This window comes from Oryx dammah, unplaced genomic scaffold (genome assembly GCF_014754425.2).
Source record: "Oryx dammah isolate SB20612 unplaced genomic scaffold, SCBI_Odam_1.1 HiC_scaffold_25, whole genome shotgun sequence".
Classification (NCBI taxonomy): Eukaryota; Metazoa; Chordata; class Mammalia; order Artiodactyla; family Bovidae; genus Oryx; species Oryx dammah.
The window spans coordinates 57,144,027-57,161,265 of NW_024070209.1; positions in this window are offsets into that span (position 1 = coordinate 57,144,027).

A 17,239-nucleotide genomic window follows, 5' to 3' on the forward strand; every position below is an offset into this window, starting at 1 on the left:
AACCATGGCCTTGACTAAACGGACCTTTGTGGGCAACGCAATGTCTCTGCTTTTGAATATAGGTTGGTCAAAACTATCCTTCCAAGGAGTAAGCATCTTTTAATTTCACGGCTGCAATCACCATCTGCAGTGATTTTGGAGCCAAAAAAATAAAGTCTGACACTGTTTCCACTGTTTCACCATCTATTTCCCATGAAGTGATGGGACCAGATGCCACGATCTTCGTTTTCTGAATGTTGAGCTTTAAGCCAACTTGTTCACTCTCCTCTTTCACTTTCATCAAGAGGCTTTTTAGTCTCTCTTCACTTTCTGCCATAGGGTGGTGTCATCTGCATATCTGAGGTTATTGATATTTCTCCCAGCAATCTTGATTCCAGCTTGTGCTTCTTCCAGCCTAGCATTTCTCATGATGTACTCTGCATATAAGTTAAAAAAGCAGGGTGACAATATACAGCCTTGACGTACTCCTTTTCCTATTTGGAACCAGTCTGTTGTTCCATGTCCAGTTCTGTTGCTTCCTGGCCTGCATACAGATTTCTCAAGAGGCAGGTGAGGTGGTCTGGTATTCACATCTCTTTCAGTATTTTCCACAGTTTATTGTGACCCACACAGTCAAAGGCTTTGGTATAGTCAATAAAGCAGAAATAAATGTTTTTCTGGAATTCTCTTGCTTTTTCGCTGATCCAGAGGATGTTGGCCAATTGATCTCTGGTTCCTCTGCCTTTTCTCAAGCCAGCTTGAACATCAGGGAGTTCACGGTTCATGTATTGCTGAAGCCTGGCTTGGAGAATTTTGAGCATTACTTTACTAGCATGTGAGATGAGTGCAATTGTGCGGTAGTTTGAGCATTCTTTGGCATTGCCTTTCTTTGGGACTGGAATGAAAAGTGACCTTTTACAGTCCCGTGGCCACTGCTGAGTTTTCCAAATTTGCTGGTATATTGAGTGCAGCCCTTTCACAGCATCATCTTTCAGCATTTGAAATAGCTCTACTGGAATTCCATCACCTCCACTGGCTTTGTTCGTAGCATTGCTTTCTAAGGACCACTTGACTTTACATTCCAGGATGTCTGGCTCTAGGTGAGTGATCATATCATCGTGATTATCTGGGTTGCGAAGATGTTTTTTGTACAGTTCTGTGTATTCTTGCCACCTTTTCTTAATATCTTCTGCTTCTGCTAGGTCCATACCATTTCTGTCCTTTATCAAGCCCATCTTTGCATGAAATATTCCCTAGGTATCTCTATTTTTCTTGAAGAGATCTCTAGACTTTCCCATTCTGTGGTTTTCTTCTACTTCTTTGCATTGATCACTGAGGAAGACTTTCTTATTTCTCCTTGCTATTCTTTGTAACTCTGCATTCAAATGGGAATATCTTTCCTTTTCTCTTTTGCTTTTCACTTCTCTTCTTTTCACAGCTATTTGTAAGTCCTCCTCAGATAACCATTTTGCTTTTTTGCATTTCTTTTCCATGTGGATCATCTTTATCCCTATCCTCTGCACAATGTTATGAACCTCCATCCATAGTTCATCAGGCACTCTGTCTATCAGATCTAGTCCCTTAAATCTATTTCTCACTTCCACTGTATAATCATAAGGGATTTGATTTAGGTCATACCTGAATGGTCTAGTGGTTTTCCCTACTTTCTTCAATTTCAGTCTGAATTTGACAATAAGGAGTTCATGATCTGAGCCATAGTCAGCTCCCGGTCTTGTTTTTGCTGACTGTATAGAGCTTCTCCATCTTTGCCTGCAAAAAATATAATTAATCTGATTTTGGTGTTGACCATTTGGTGATGTCCATGTGTAGAGTCTTCTCTTCTGTTGTTCGAAGAGAGTGTTTGCATTCTCTTGCCAAAACTCTATTCACCTTTGCCCTGCTTCATTCTGTACTCCAAGGCCAAATTTGCCTGTTACTTCAGGTGTTTCTTGACTTCCTACTTTTGCATTCCATTCCCCTATAATGAAAAGGACATCTTTTTTGTGTGTTAGTTCTAAAAGGTCTTGTAGTTCTTCATAGAGCCGTTCAACCTCAGCTTCTTCAGTGTTACTGTTTGGGACATAGGCTGGGATCACAGTGATATTGAATGGTTTGCCTTGGAAATGAGTCGAGATCGTTCTGTCGTTTTTGAGATTGCATCCAAGTACTGCAGTTTGGACTCTTCTGTCGAATATGATGGCTACTGCATTTCTTCTAAGGGATTCCTGCCCACAGTAGTAGATATAATGATCATCTGAGTTAAATTCACCCATTCCAGTTCACTTTAGTTTGCTGATTCCTAGAATGTTGATGTTCAATCTTGCCATCTCCTGTTTGACCACTTCCAATTTGCCTTGTTTCTTGGACCTAACATTTAAGGTTCTTATGCAATATTGCTCTTTACAGCATTGGACCTTGCTTCTATCACCAGTCACATTCACAACTGGGTATTGTTTGGCTCCATCCCTTCATTCTTTCTGGAGTTGTTTCTCCATTTATCTGTAGCAGCTCCTGTAGCATATTGGACACCTACCGACCTGTGGAGTTCCTCTTTCAGTATCCTATCATTTTGCCTTTTCATACTGTTCATGGGGTTCTCAAGTCACTCATCATGTCCAACTCTTTGTAACCCCACAGACTGCAGCACCCCAGGCTTCCTTGTCCTTTGCTATCTCTTAGAGTTTGCTCAAACTCATATTCATTGAGTCAATGATGCCGTCCAACTCTGTCACCCCCTTTTCCTCTTTCCCTCAGTCTTTCCCAGCTTCAGGGTCTTTTTCCTGATGAATCAGCTCTTTGCATCAGGTGGCCAAAGTATTGGAGCTTCAGCATGAATCCTCTCAATTAATATTCTGGGTTGATTTCCTTTAGCATTGACTTGTTGGATCTCCTTGTTGTCCAAGGGACTCTCAAGAGTCTTCTCCAGCACCACAGTTCAAAAGCATCAATTCTTTGGTGGTCAGCTTTCTTTAGGATCCAACTCTCACATCTGTACATGACTTTGGAAAAACCATAGTTTTCACTATACGGATTTTGGCGACAGAGTGATGTCTCCACTTTTTAATACACTGTCTAGGTTCGTCATAATTTTCTTACAAGGGACAAACATCTTTTAATTTTGTGCCTTTAGTGACCATCCACAGCGATTTTGGAGCCCAAGAAAATAAAGTCTGTCATTGTTTTCATTTTTTTCCCCATCTATTTGCCATGAACTAATGGGACCAGATGCCATGATCTTAGTTTTCTGAATGCTGAGTTTTAAGTCAGCTTTTTACTGTCCTCTTTCTCCTTCATCAAGAGGCTCTTTAGTCCATCTTTGATTTCTGATTGACTCTTAGATTAATCAGAGATAAAAGGCATTTCTATATGGGGACAGCACACATAATATACAGACATAGAGGTATTGTGTTAGTCCCTCAGTTGTGTCTGATTCTTTTGAAGCCCATGGACTGTGGCCCACAAGGATCCTCTATCCGCGGGTTCTGCAGGCAAGAATACTGGAGTAGATTGCCGTTTCTTTCTCCAGAGATTCTTTCCAACCCAGGTATGGAACCTGGGTCTCCTGCATTGCAGGCAGATTCCTTACAATCTGAGCTACAGAAAAGATCTAATATACATACATGCACATATACATATATGCACAAACATAGCTACAAAAAATAATTTAGTGACGTTTGCAGCTTCATAAAAAGCAAATCAGAGATATTTTGGTAGAGACAGAAATGTATTTTAATTATTTGAGCCAGATTTCCTGGGAAAGACTGAGACAAAAATTTGCATACAGTAAATTGAGAAGTGCTCTTATTAACACCAGTGAGAGAACAAGAGAAGCAAGACTGAGAAAGAGGAGAACAGTTCAGCTTCAGATGATTCAATAATGAGCTCTAAAACTCACATACATCATCAAAATTACTCCCCCTGACCTACCAGTAAAGTCTTAGAACTACCAAAGGAAATAGTCACTGGAGATTGACTGCTTCTAGCAAGAGTAAACTGGCATAAGGTATCTCCCTACGGCAGTTCCAAGGAAGAGACTCCATTCTGAGCAAAGAGTAGCCAACACTCCTAGAAACTGGAGGAATGGATTCTGAAAAGAAGTAGGTGGTACATTATAGCATTCACTCCAATATGCTGAGTAATGAGAATGATACGTCTCAAAGTAGTCAAGTTGATAAATGGAGGACTAGGAAACTTCAGTCCTTTCTCCATGGAGACACTGAGATAATAAAAATATACAAGTCAGAATAGGTCTGTGAGAACTCTAGAGACCAAAGGTTTGCTCAGCAGAATCCTTGCTGGTCAGAGGGAATGGAATATGTTCAAAGCAATAAAAGAATAAAAATGTTATCAACAAATAATACTGTATCTGGAAAACCTGTCTTTCAAAAATGAAGTAGAAATTGAAATTATCCCAGGTAAACAAAAGTTGAGGCAATTCATTACCACTAGACCTACTCTACAAGAAATGTTATAAGAAGTCCTTAAAGTTGAAATAAAAGAATCTAAATAGGAACACAAGGCAGAGAAAAAAGTTCTCCAGGAAAGATGAAGAAGTGGGCAAATGTATTAACCTATAATATTACAATTTTGTTGTATAGATGCTAAATGCTAACCCATAAATTATAAATCTATGTTAATGGGAAAGAATGTATAAAGATGCAATTAGTTACTTCAATAACCCAAAATCAAGTGGGTGGGAGGGTGAAAATGTAGTGATTTTTGTGCAAAATCAATTTTAATAGATTTATAAATTTAAGATATGTGTAGTTACAATGGAAACCACAATAAAACTACCTATGGAATACACACAGAAATAAATGAGAAAAGCTTAAAGTTTATTATGAGAAAAACAAATCAGTGAAATCAGAAAGGAAAGCAGTAAGAGACAAAATGGACAAAAAGTCTATATGACATAGCATAAATGATTAATAAAATGGAAATAGTAATTACTTTATCTATAATTACATTTGATATAAATGTATTAATCTTACCAATAAAAATTATACAGTGACTGAATGGATAAAAGAAGATAGTATCCAACTACATCACTTTCATAGCATCATTCCAATTCCAAAGAAAGGCAATGCCAAAAAATGCTCAAACTACTGCACATTTGCACTAATCTCACATGCTATCAAAATAATGCTCAAAATTCTCCAAACCAAGCTTCAAAAGCATGTGAACTGTGAACATCCAGATATTCAAGATGGATTTAGAAAAGGCAGAGGAACCAGAAATCAAATTGCCAACATCCACTGGATCATCAAAACAGTGAGAAAGTTCCAGAAAAATATCTACTTCTGCTTTATTGACTATGCCAAAGCCTTTAACTGTGTGGATCACAAGAAACTGTGGAAAATTCTTAAAGAGATGGGAATATCAGATCATCTGATATGACTCCTAGAAATCTGTATGCAGATCAAGAAGCAACAGTTAGAACTGAACATGAAACAATAAACTGGTTCCAAACTGGGAAAGGAGTATATCAAGGCTATGTATTGTCACTCTGCTTATCTAATTTATATGCAGAATAAATCATGAGAAACGCTGGGCTGGATAAAGCACAAGCTGGAATCAAGATTGCCAGGAAAAATATCAATAACCTGAGATATGCAGATGACACCACCCTTATGGCAGAAGACTAAAGAACCTCTTGATGCAAATGAAAGCGGAGAGTGAAAAAATTGGCTTAAAACTCAACATTTAGAATACTAAGATCATGCCATCTGGTCCCATCAATTCAAGGCAAGTAGATGGGGAAACGAAACAGTGAGAGACTTTATTTTAGGGTGGCTCAAAATCACTGCAGATGGTGATTGCAGCCATGAAATTAAAAGATGCTTACTCCTTGGAAGAAAAGCTATGACCAACCTAGATAGCATATTAAAAAGCAGAGACATTACTTTGCCAACAAAGGTCCATCTAGTCAAAGCTATGGTTTTTTCCAGTAGTCGTGTATGGATGTGAGAGTTGGACTATAAAGAAAGCTGAGTGCCAAAGAATTAATGCTTTTGAAGTGTAGTGTTGGAGAAGACTCTGGAGAGTCCCTTGGACTGCAAGGAGATCCAACCAGTCCATCCTAAAAGAAATCAGTTCTGAATATTCATGGGAAGGACTGATGCTAAAGCTGAAACTCCAATACTTTGGCCACCTACTTTGAAGAACTGACTCATTTGAAAAGATCCTGATGCTGGGAAAGATTGAAAGCAGTAAGAGAAGGGGACGACAGAGGATGAGATGGTTGGATGGCATCACCGACCCAATGGACATGAGTTTGAATAAATTCCGGGAGTTGCTGATGGACAGGGAAGACTGGCATGCTGCAGATCATGGGGTCGCAAAGAGTTGGATAAGACTGAGCAACTGAATAACCTGAACTGATCCAACTACATGCAATTTACAAGAAACTCATTCTAGATTTAAGGACACACAAAGGCTGAAAGTGAAATGAAGAAAAAGATAACCCATGCAAATAATAATTAAAAGAACAGGGGGATGTCTATACAAATAAACAAACAGACTTAAGTCAAAAATTGTTATAGGAGTTTTTGAGCAAGATTATACAATGATAAAAGGGCCAATTTACCAAGAAAATATAAAAATTATAAATGTTTATGCCTCAATCATCAGAGCTCTGTAATATACGAAGTACACTGACAGAATTGAATAGATAAGAGATAGGAACATAATAGTGCCTCTATTTTAATAATGGGTAAAATAACCAGACATAAGATCAATAAGGAAATAGAGATCTTGAGCAAACTGTAGACAAATTCTTGAATCCATAAAAGAATTCAAGAAGATTGAAATCATACAAATCATTTCTGATCACAATTAAATGAAACTAAAATTCAATAGTAGATGGAAAACTAAAAAAATCTACAAATATTTGGAAACTCAATACACTTAAATTTCCAGAATGTCAAAAATGAAGTCTCCAAAGAAGTTAAGTAATACATTGAAATCAAAAATGAAATGAAATCACAAATGAAACAAAAAAAACACCTCATACCAAAATTTGTGTAATGCAGTGAAATATGTGCTATGAGGGAAATGTATATCAATAAATATATACATTAAAAATGAATGACCCAAAATAAACTACCTAAAATTGCACATTATGAAACTAGAATAAAAACTATTAGACTCAACCCAAAGCTAACAAAAGAAAGGAAATAAAGGTTGGAACAGGGATAAATGAAATAGAGAATAGGAAAATAATAAAAAAAAATCAAGGAAACAAAAGTGTTGCACTCAGAAATACTTGTACAAAATGATCATAGATAGCATCACTATTCATAACACCCAAAAGGTGAAAACAGTCTTATTCTGTCAACAGATGAAGGAATAAACAAAATGTAGTGTATAATACAACAGATTATTAAGCCTTAAAAGGGAATAAGACACTGCCATATGCTACAACACAGTGAATCTGAGGGCATTATGGCAATTAAAATAAGCCAGTCACAAAAAAGTAAATACTATAATTGCATTTGCAGAAGGTTTAGAAAATAAAGTCATAGAAATAGAAAGTAAAATGATGGTTACCAGGGGTTAGGAAAAGGGGAAAACGGAAGCAGTTGTTTAATAGGTGTAATTTCATATTTGCTAGATGAAAAGTTCTGAAGATCTGTTTTACAACAATGTAAATATACTAGATACTACTAAATCATATACTTAAAAATGGTTAAGATGATAAATTTTGCAATATTTTATTATAATATAATGACTTTATATTTATGTGCAATTTTATATGATATATATTATTTTTAATATATAATTGCATGATATTTTATTAAATATATTAAACTATGATGAACCTAGACAGTATATTAGAAAGTAGAGACATCACTTTGGCAACAAAGGTCCACCTAACAAAATCTATGATTTTTCCAGTAGTTGTGTATGGATGTAAGAATTGTTTCATAAAGAAGGCTGAGTGCCAAAGAACTCATGCTTTCAAATTGTGATTCTGGAAAAGATTCTTGAGAATCTCATGGACAGCAAGGAGATAAAACCAGTCCATCCTAAAGGAGATCAACCCTGAATATTCATTCGAAGGACTGTTGCTTAAGCTGAAATTCCAGTACTTTGGCCACCTGATATGAAGAGCCAGCTCATTGGAAAAGTTGATGCTGGGGAAGATTGAAGGCATGAGGAGAAGGGGGAACAGAGGATGAGATGGTTGGATGGCATCACCACTCAATGGACATGAATTTGAGCAAACTCTGCTCCCAGATAGTGAAGGACAGGGAAGCCTGATGTGCTGTAGTCTATGGGGTTGCAAAGACTCAGACATGACCTAGTGACTGAACAAAAATAAATATTAATTTATATAATTTAAATATTATATATATAATCAGTCTCTGGGAATGGGATCCAAGTATCAGGTTTTTTTTAAGGCTTCTTAGATGAAAAACTTGTACAACTAAGGTCAAGAAATGGAAACCTGCACTGAACTAGTAAGTGGACCTAGTAAGTGACTCTAAACCTGAGTTTACTTATTTGCAAAATGAGCTTAATAATGCCTGTCTTGATACTTAAAAATGAAAAAAGACTTTCTAGACCTCAAAAAGTAACTAAAATTCAAGTTTTGATGTGTTGCATATATATGTGTTAGCTGTTAAATTTATTCAATTTACTATATGTGCAAAAATATTTTCTTTTTAATTTAAAATCAGGGATTGTTGTGTTGTAAAAAACAACCCTCAATAATTTAGGCATGATTTTATGGTATTGTATTAAACGGAAAAAGTACTGTTAATCATTTGGTAGGTTAACTTATTGTTGGTTGTAAGTATTTACTTCCTCTCCCAGTAAGAGTACTGGACTTCTTTGCTCTATAAATATCAGAATTTCCTGTGTGTCTTGCTTTTTCCAGTGGAATCTGAACAAGAGTGATATATACCTATCACTCCTGAAAAGAGGCATGGCTCTTATTGCTCATGAGGCCAAGTTTTCCCAAGCTAATTTGTTTTCTTGTCCTCAAATAAGGAGAACTTCAGGTGTGCCATCAAGATATGTTAGAGGAACACAAAATAAACCTTTGTTGTTGAAAGCAACTAAAATATATAAGGCTTTTGTTAATGCAATATAACAACAGCTCACTGGCACAGTTTGAAAGCTATTAAAATGAAATCATCTCTAACAAAACAAATCAACCTGATGAAGAAACAAACGTTAACGCCTAAAGAAACTCATTTGTACAGGCAGTTTCAGGAACATCTCGTTAAAATTTTGGAATGAAGAACTTATTATAATTAACAATGCTCTGAAGTTATGTCTATGTTCCTCCATTTAAGAATCTATCTTCTGCATTATTTTAAATTACCCCAAGTAAAATCTAGCATATTTTCTGATATTTCTATTTTCATATTCTCATATTTCTAATTGCATTCCATTTTAAATATATATTGTACTTTCATTAACCATTTTCTGCTAAGGTTTTAATCTATCTTTTATGAATACAAATAATGTGTGTGCACTCAGTTGCTCAGACTGTCAGTCAGTCAGTCACTTCAGTCGCTCAGTTGTATCTCTTTGCGACCCCATGAATCGCAGCACGCCAGGCCTCCCTGTCCATCACCACCTCCCGGATTTCACTCAGACTCATGTCCATCGAGTCAGTGATGCCATCCTGCCATCTCACCCTCTGTCGTCCCCTTCTCCTCCTGCCCCCAATCTCTCCCAGAATGCGAGTCTTTTCCAGTGAGTCAACTCTTCACATGAGGTGGCCAAAGTACTGCAGTTTCAGCTTTAGCATCATTCCTTCCAAAGAAATCCCAGGGCTGATCTCCTTCAGAATGGATTGGTTGGATCTCCTTACAGTCCAAGGGACCTTCAAGAGTCTTCTCCAGCACCACACTTCAAAAGCATCAATTCTTCGGCGCTCAGCTTTCTTCACAGTCCAACTCTCACATCCATACATGACCACTGGAAAAACCATAGCCTTGACTAGACAGACCTTTGTTGGCAAAGTAATGTCTCTGCTTTTGAATATGCTATCTAGGTTGGCCATAACTTTTCTTCCAAGGAGTAAGTGTCTTTTAATTTCATGGCTGCAATCACCATCTGCAGTGATTTTGAAGCCAAAAAAAATAAAGTCTGACACTGTTTCCACTGTTTCCCCATCTATTTCCCATGAAGTGATGGGACCAGATCTCATGATCTTTGTTTTCTGAATGTTGAGCTTTAAGCCAACTTGTTCACTCTCCTCTTTCACTTTCATCAAGAGGCTTTTTAGTTCCTCTTCACTTTCTGCCATAAGGGTGCTGTCATCTGCATATCTCAGGTTATAGATATTTCTCCCAGCAATCTTGATTCCAGCATGTGCTTCTTCCAGTCCAGCATTTCTCATGATGTACTCTGCATATAAGTTAAATAAGCAGGGTGACAATATACAGCCTTGACGTACTCCTTTTCCTATTTGGAACCAGTCTGTTGTTCCATGTCCAGTTCTAACTGTTGCTTCCTGACCTGCATACAAATTTCTCAAGAGGCAGGTCAGGTGGTCTGGTATTCCCATCTCTTTCAGTATTTTCCACAGTTTATTGTAGCTTCAATGAAAATATCAATCTAGTTTATTAGATTGATCTCAATCTCAATCTAGTTTACCAAATGAACTGAACTTCATTCTTTCTTACTGACCACCCCTTCATGTGTGTGATGTGAGCTCCAAACTTCTCTATGGTATGTAAACACTTGTGCAGGTCCTATAGTTAGTCAGTAATGCTCACATAATAAAATATCTCTCAATAACTTAAGGCAAGACATCCTAACAAATGTAAAATCAATGTAATTAATTTTCATGTAATTAAACAATTGCTTTTCTTTTCCAGTTTGTGAATGCCTCAACTAGGTAATTGCAGTGAAGTGAACAAAAAAGGTAAACTTTTACTGCTGACTTTTCCATTTAAAAACTGCAGTTTGGGGGTCTTTTAAATTTGGAGTGTTGAGCAAAGAAGATAGAACATCAGAAATATTTTAACTACTGGTAGAAAAATAAAGTAAGAATTTTATCTGGCAAAATTTTAATCTGAACTATTGACCTCTGCATATGGCAGAATCCAATGCTGATTCTTTCTTGGCTATCATGGATTTTATCTGTAATATATTTATCATGGCCAGTGCCATCTCCAACTGGTAAGTTAAAAATCCCTCCTCACTTTGGAGTTTCCATCAGAACATCCCTTTTTGAATATGATTTCAGAATGCCTGAAGTACTTATTATGGAGTCATTATCTGCTTCACTGGAAACTTGAACACTTTTGGAATTGCAATCCCAACTTGCCCCTGTCTCTGCTTTGCCACAGGCAGGGGTTTCTATAAACTTCTGTAGGTATAATTCAGGCAGTGGACACCATGTTCCTTCAACTGCACAATAAACATATCCAGCAGCCATAGCAGGTTGTTGAAAGCCTCATCACTAAGCTTGAGAAAGATAAGTATTCCCTTCTCCTCTCACAGACGCAAGGACAGAATGTAGCACGGTACTGAAGTCTTCTCAAATTTTTTCTTAAGTTACCCTCATCACTGGCCTCCTGAAACAGTCAACAGAATCTTAACATTTTCTTATAAAGACCAAAAAGGAAAAAATTGTCCTAGGAAAGTTAGTTCCACAATTTCTTAACATGTTTAGACCAAGCTGTGAAACAGCTGGCTTTAGGATTCTGGGATATTGCAACGTGGTAGAGAAAAAAGGAAAATGTGAAAGAAAATAGCATTCAATGTATTGTTTCATGACTTGACGTTCACATGCAATCTGTATAAGGATGTATTCCCAGGCGTGTAACTTCTGTGTCAAAGGGCATGTGCACTGTTAAAAGAATTGACTCTATACCCTCCAGTGAGGCCACATCCACTTCCATTACCACAGAGTTTTGAAATTACTTGTTTACCAATTTATTTTTTGCTCAGTTTAACCAGATTACTGCTTTAGCCCTCTGGATAAATGAAAACACCATAATTACTTTTAAAATGTATTCTTTTAAAAATGATTGAAGTTGCATATCTTTCCATTTGTTGATAGATCTTTTTATGTATATACTCTGAATTTATGTTTTAAAATGTGATGGCTACATTAACCTATAGATTATTTTACAGATACTGTAATATTATTATCAGTATAATTATGTTTCTCTATATTTGTTGCCAGAGTGTATAATTTGATATATGATAAAGATATTACTGTATTACAGTCTATGATTTAATTCACTGGCAATCATCTTAATAATTAAGTTAATAAAGTTAGACATCTAAGCTTCATCTTGAACTTAAACCTCTTCATGCTAAGGATACTTGCAAGGTATTTACTTCTCTTTCTAAAAGTATAGCATATATTTTAAGATTTTGTACAAAATTTGATTCAATGATTCTATATCTAGAAAGTATTAAAACAGTATTTCATAATCTGCATACAGAAAAACATAAAATTCTATAAAGCCAGTGAGAAATATTTATGTAAATTATTTTTCCATATGATTAAGTTATATCAATTAAAATAGCTATGCTGCAAAATGTTCACACTACAGCATGGCTGTAAACTACATTCCTATTTATATAAGCAGACAGATATAATACATATGTACATATGTATACATCTAAAACCTATTTACAGAACATAGAAAATATATGAAACATATACACTACATGTAATTATGCATGTATCTATAAACTCATTCAAAGGAATAGATTTGGTTTAATTTTGTTTCAGATAATAAGATTACAGATGTTTTCATTGTAGTTGCCCTTCAATGTAGTTGCAGTTTCATATCAGAAAATTATAAGATTTAATATATATGAATATAAATATTTATAATAATTAGGTTGAGAGGTGAAAATATAAAGTTAAAATTAATCAATTCAAGCAAATTAACAAGAATAATAAATTCTGATATTAAAAACAGAAATACATTATTATATATCTGTAAAAAATAAACCATAAATTTGATGTTTCTTTAGACATCAAACAAGTAACAGGCAATAAGTAGAATAATAAACTGGTCAAGTACAAGACAAGTTTTCTAGGTGGTAAAATTGAGTCTGTTTTTCTCTTTTTGTCCATTTAGAGAAAATACTGGAGCAGTGTGATCTTTGCAGTATTATTATCTTATCAATAGTGACAGTTTTGACTAGGCTATTATAATGTTCCATTACTATAGAATAATGGTTTAAGATTTAATATTTTGAAACTTAAGAAAAAAAACTCTGACTAATAAAGTAAGCTAGTTCCAATAGAAAAAATATATATACATATATTTACATTATATGAGGAAGTCAGATGAAAACGGAAATGACTTAAGAATAGATGTCAAAACTCAGTGGCCCTCCTATATCAAGCTTGATCTTGATTATATTTTTAAAAGGTTAACTTTCCCTGTGGGAGGCTCCTGTTTTGGGTAAAAACATTCTATTTTAGAATTACCCATGGTGAAAATCTACATGTGCCCCAGAGAAAACTGTTCCTGAAATATTTAAGTAAGCTATTATTTGGAGAAATCTTCAAAATAGAACCTTTCTTGAAGGTACACTGAATGTTAAAAATTATTTTAACTGCCTCTTTACAATTCTACCATGAAATAATATGGTCTATAAAAAAGATCCTGGAGCAAAACTTAGAAGTATGGAGGATAATGTGTATTGTTTAACCAGCTGCTATAAATTTAATGGGGTAACATTATTGTCACAAAGAATTTTATTGATTTTTTTCCAAGATACTTATCTACACATTCATTGTGTCAGTTCCCAAATTTACTTTACTGTAAATTCTGGTAAGAACATATTAATTAACTGCTATTTAAAATGAAAGTAAGGAATATGATTTCATTTGAATAAAGATTTAACTGAGTACAGTATTATGCTGACATTTAAATATTTTATTTTTGCCTGACTTTGAAAAATGTCACATAATTTGAAATTTAACATTTCATCAACATATGCATTAGGACTATTTTTCATACAAATTTTCAGTTTGTGTTCTATGCTATTATATGCTATATTTATTACTGTAAATGAATGATTTAATTGATTTAATTTGCAGTAATACCATTAAAATATATAGATTCTTATAAGTTATCTTTTTAAAATACAAGAAGTCTAGGACTGTCAGGTACCATACCAATAGTATAATAGTAACTCTGTGAATATCCTTTAATTGACATTTTCCTTTCCCATTTTATAACAAGGAATTGAAAAAATTGCTGGGGAAGCCATTTTAGGAATGTGGCTTAAAAAGATACTTCTTTCTTTTTAAGCTCACAACAGTTGCTTTTGTGTTTGAATCTATGGGTGTATGAATCTGAGCTTCAAAACATTTTAACCTTTTGAGATATTACAACTTCCAGTTCCATCCTTTCATGCAGTTTCTGGGAGGAAAGTGGGTTAAGATGCTAGAAGTTTTAATTTCATGACTAAGGAAGTGTTTATACAGTACAGTGTTGATTATCTGAGCTATATATTTATGATTTCTGCATTTGCTGCATGTATCTAAAACTAAAAAGAAAAAAAAATCTGCAGATGATTTTTTCTATGCTATAGTCAATGATGTAAAATCTGATTTCAGCATTTGATGCCTAATAACAGTCATTACATGTATTTTCATAGTGGCTTGTTCATGCTTTGAATATATTGGAATTAAAGAGTGCTAAGTTAAATAGCACCTCTTACATCAATTAAAATAGCTATTGCTGCAATCATGTTCACACTACAGCATGGCTGAAACTACTACCCTGTATTCTCAACAGTTTGTAGATCAGCAGAGAATTGGTTGATCCAGGATGTGTTCAGCAAGCACTAAGATTTGACTGAGATTAGCTGTAAAACCTGTCCCTCCTCATATATGCTTGGGCAAGGACCCAATATGAAAGGGCAGCAGCTTCAAAGTGAATTCAGTTTAGTTCAGTTCATTTCAGTCGCTCAGTCGTGTATGACTCTTTGCAACCCCATGGATTGCAGTACACAGGTCTTCCCTGTCCATCACAAACTCCTGGAGCTTGCTCAAACACATATCCATCAAGTCGGTGATGCCATCCAACCATCTCAACCTCTGTGGGCCCCTTCTTCTGCCTTTAATCTTTCCCAGCACCAAGTTATTTTTCAATGAGTTAATTCTTCACATCAGTGAACTAGCATTGCAAAGTGAATTAGTATTTAGCAAATCTGAATTCTCCTCAGGCTGAGACTTGGAAATGGTATATTGTCACTTCCTCCTCATTCATTTAGCAAAAAAAAGAAAAGAAAAGAAAACACAAAAAAACTTTTTTTCTCCTCTACTGGAATTTTGAGCAAAGAAAGAAAGACAGAAATCAGACAGCTTGGGAAAAAAATGAAGACTAACTTTCAATATGGGCTAAGTTGGGGTGCTCATGTTTCATTCCTTCATTAGTCTAAATTACATGATTCTAGTATCACTAAAACATGAGAGATTCATCCCAGTAAGAATTTCTATAAACAAACTATACCATAGTGCTGAGTTCCACATATCAAATTGTTCACAAAACTCACTAATCAGATTAATTACTCCATTAATTACTCAATTACTCATTAATGACTTCCCTGGTGGCTCAGACAGTAAAGTGTCTTGCTTACAATGCAGGAGACCTGGGTTGGATCCCCAGGTTGGGAAGATATTCTGGAGTAGGAAATGGCAACCTGCTCCAGTACTCTTGCCTGGAAAATCTCATGGATGGATAAGCTTGGTAGGCTACAGTCCATGGAGTCACAAAGAGACGGACACGACTGAGCAACTTCACTTTACTTCACTTTATTCTTTGTTGCTGTGTTGTTCAGTTGCTAAGTCACATCCAACTCTTTGCAATCCCATGGATGGAACACACCAGCCTTCCCTGTCCTTCACTATCTCCTGGAGTTTGCTCAAACTTATATCCATTGAGTCAGTGATGCCATCCAACCATCTCATTCTCTTTCTCCTTCTGTCCTCAATCCTTTCAGGCTCCAGTGAGTTCCTCCTATCAAGTGGCCAAATTGTTGGAGTTTTAGCTTAAGCAACAGTCCTTCCAATGAATATTCAGTGTTGATTTCCTTTAGGATTGACCAGTTTGATCTCCTTACTGTCCAAAGGACTTTCTCTAATTTTCTATAGCACCACAATTTGAAAGCATCAGTTCTTCAGTGCTCAGCCTTCTTTATATCCAATTATCCTCTTTATATATCCAACTCTTACATCCATACATGACTAATAGAAAACCATAGCTTTGATTATATGAATCTTTGTTGGCAAAGTGATGTCTCTCATTTTTACTATGCTAAGTTTGTCAAGCTTTTCTTCCAAGGAACAAGTGTCTTAATTTCAGGGCTTCAGTCACTGTCCTCAGTGATTTAGGAGCCTAAGAAAATAAAATATGTCATTGTTTACACTTTGTCCTCATCTATTTGCCATGAAACTATGGGACTGCATGCCATGATCTTAGTTTTTTGGATGTTGAGTTTTAAGCCAGCTTTTTCACTCTCTTCTTTTACCTTCCTCAGAAGGCTCTGTAGTTCCCTTCGCTTTCTGCTATTAGAGTGGTATCATCTGCATATCTGAGATTGTTGATATATCTCCTGACAATCTTGACTCCAGTTTTAGATTCATCTAGCCCAGCATTTTTCATCATGTACTCTGTACACAAGTTAAACAAGCAGGATGACAATATATAGTGTTGACATACTCCTTTCCCAATTTTGAACCAGTCCAATGTCCCATGTCCAATTCTAACTCTTGCTTCTTGACATGCATAAGGGTTTTTCAGGAGACACATCCCTTTAACAATTTTACACAGTTTATTGTGATCCAAAATATGGATTATAAAAAACTGACCCAGAAGAAATATGGGGATTTGAGGATGCATGTTGAATTAAATAATTAAATTTAATAAATTATAATAAATTCACAATAATATCCAAAAAGGTATAAAAAAGAATCAACACAGATGAATAAGAAGTAATAAATAAAATAAAATGAAATATATTTAAAAGATAAATAACATGGTAAATGCAGGTATAAATTCATTGAAGACTGTATCATGGTAAGGTTTATAGATAAATGTCACTTTCACCGTACAGTACAGATGTTAAAATGGGGTTCATTGTTGAAATTCTTAAAAGCATAGAAGAAATACCACAGCCAATGGCTTTAACTGTTGATGTGATATAAGAAGTGTCCTTATTCTGGGAAAATCCAATGTGGCTAGTAGTCCCCAATTCATAACTCAATAATGCATAATATGTTTACAGAAAAAGAGATTCCAATAATATCCATATG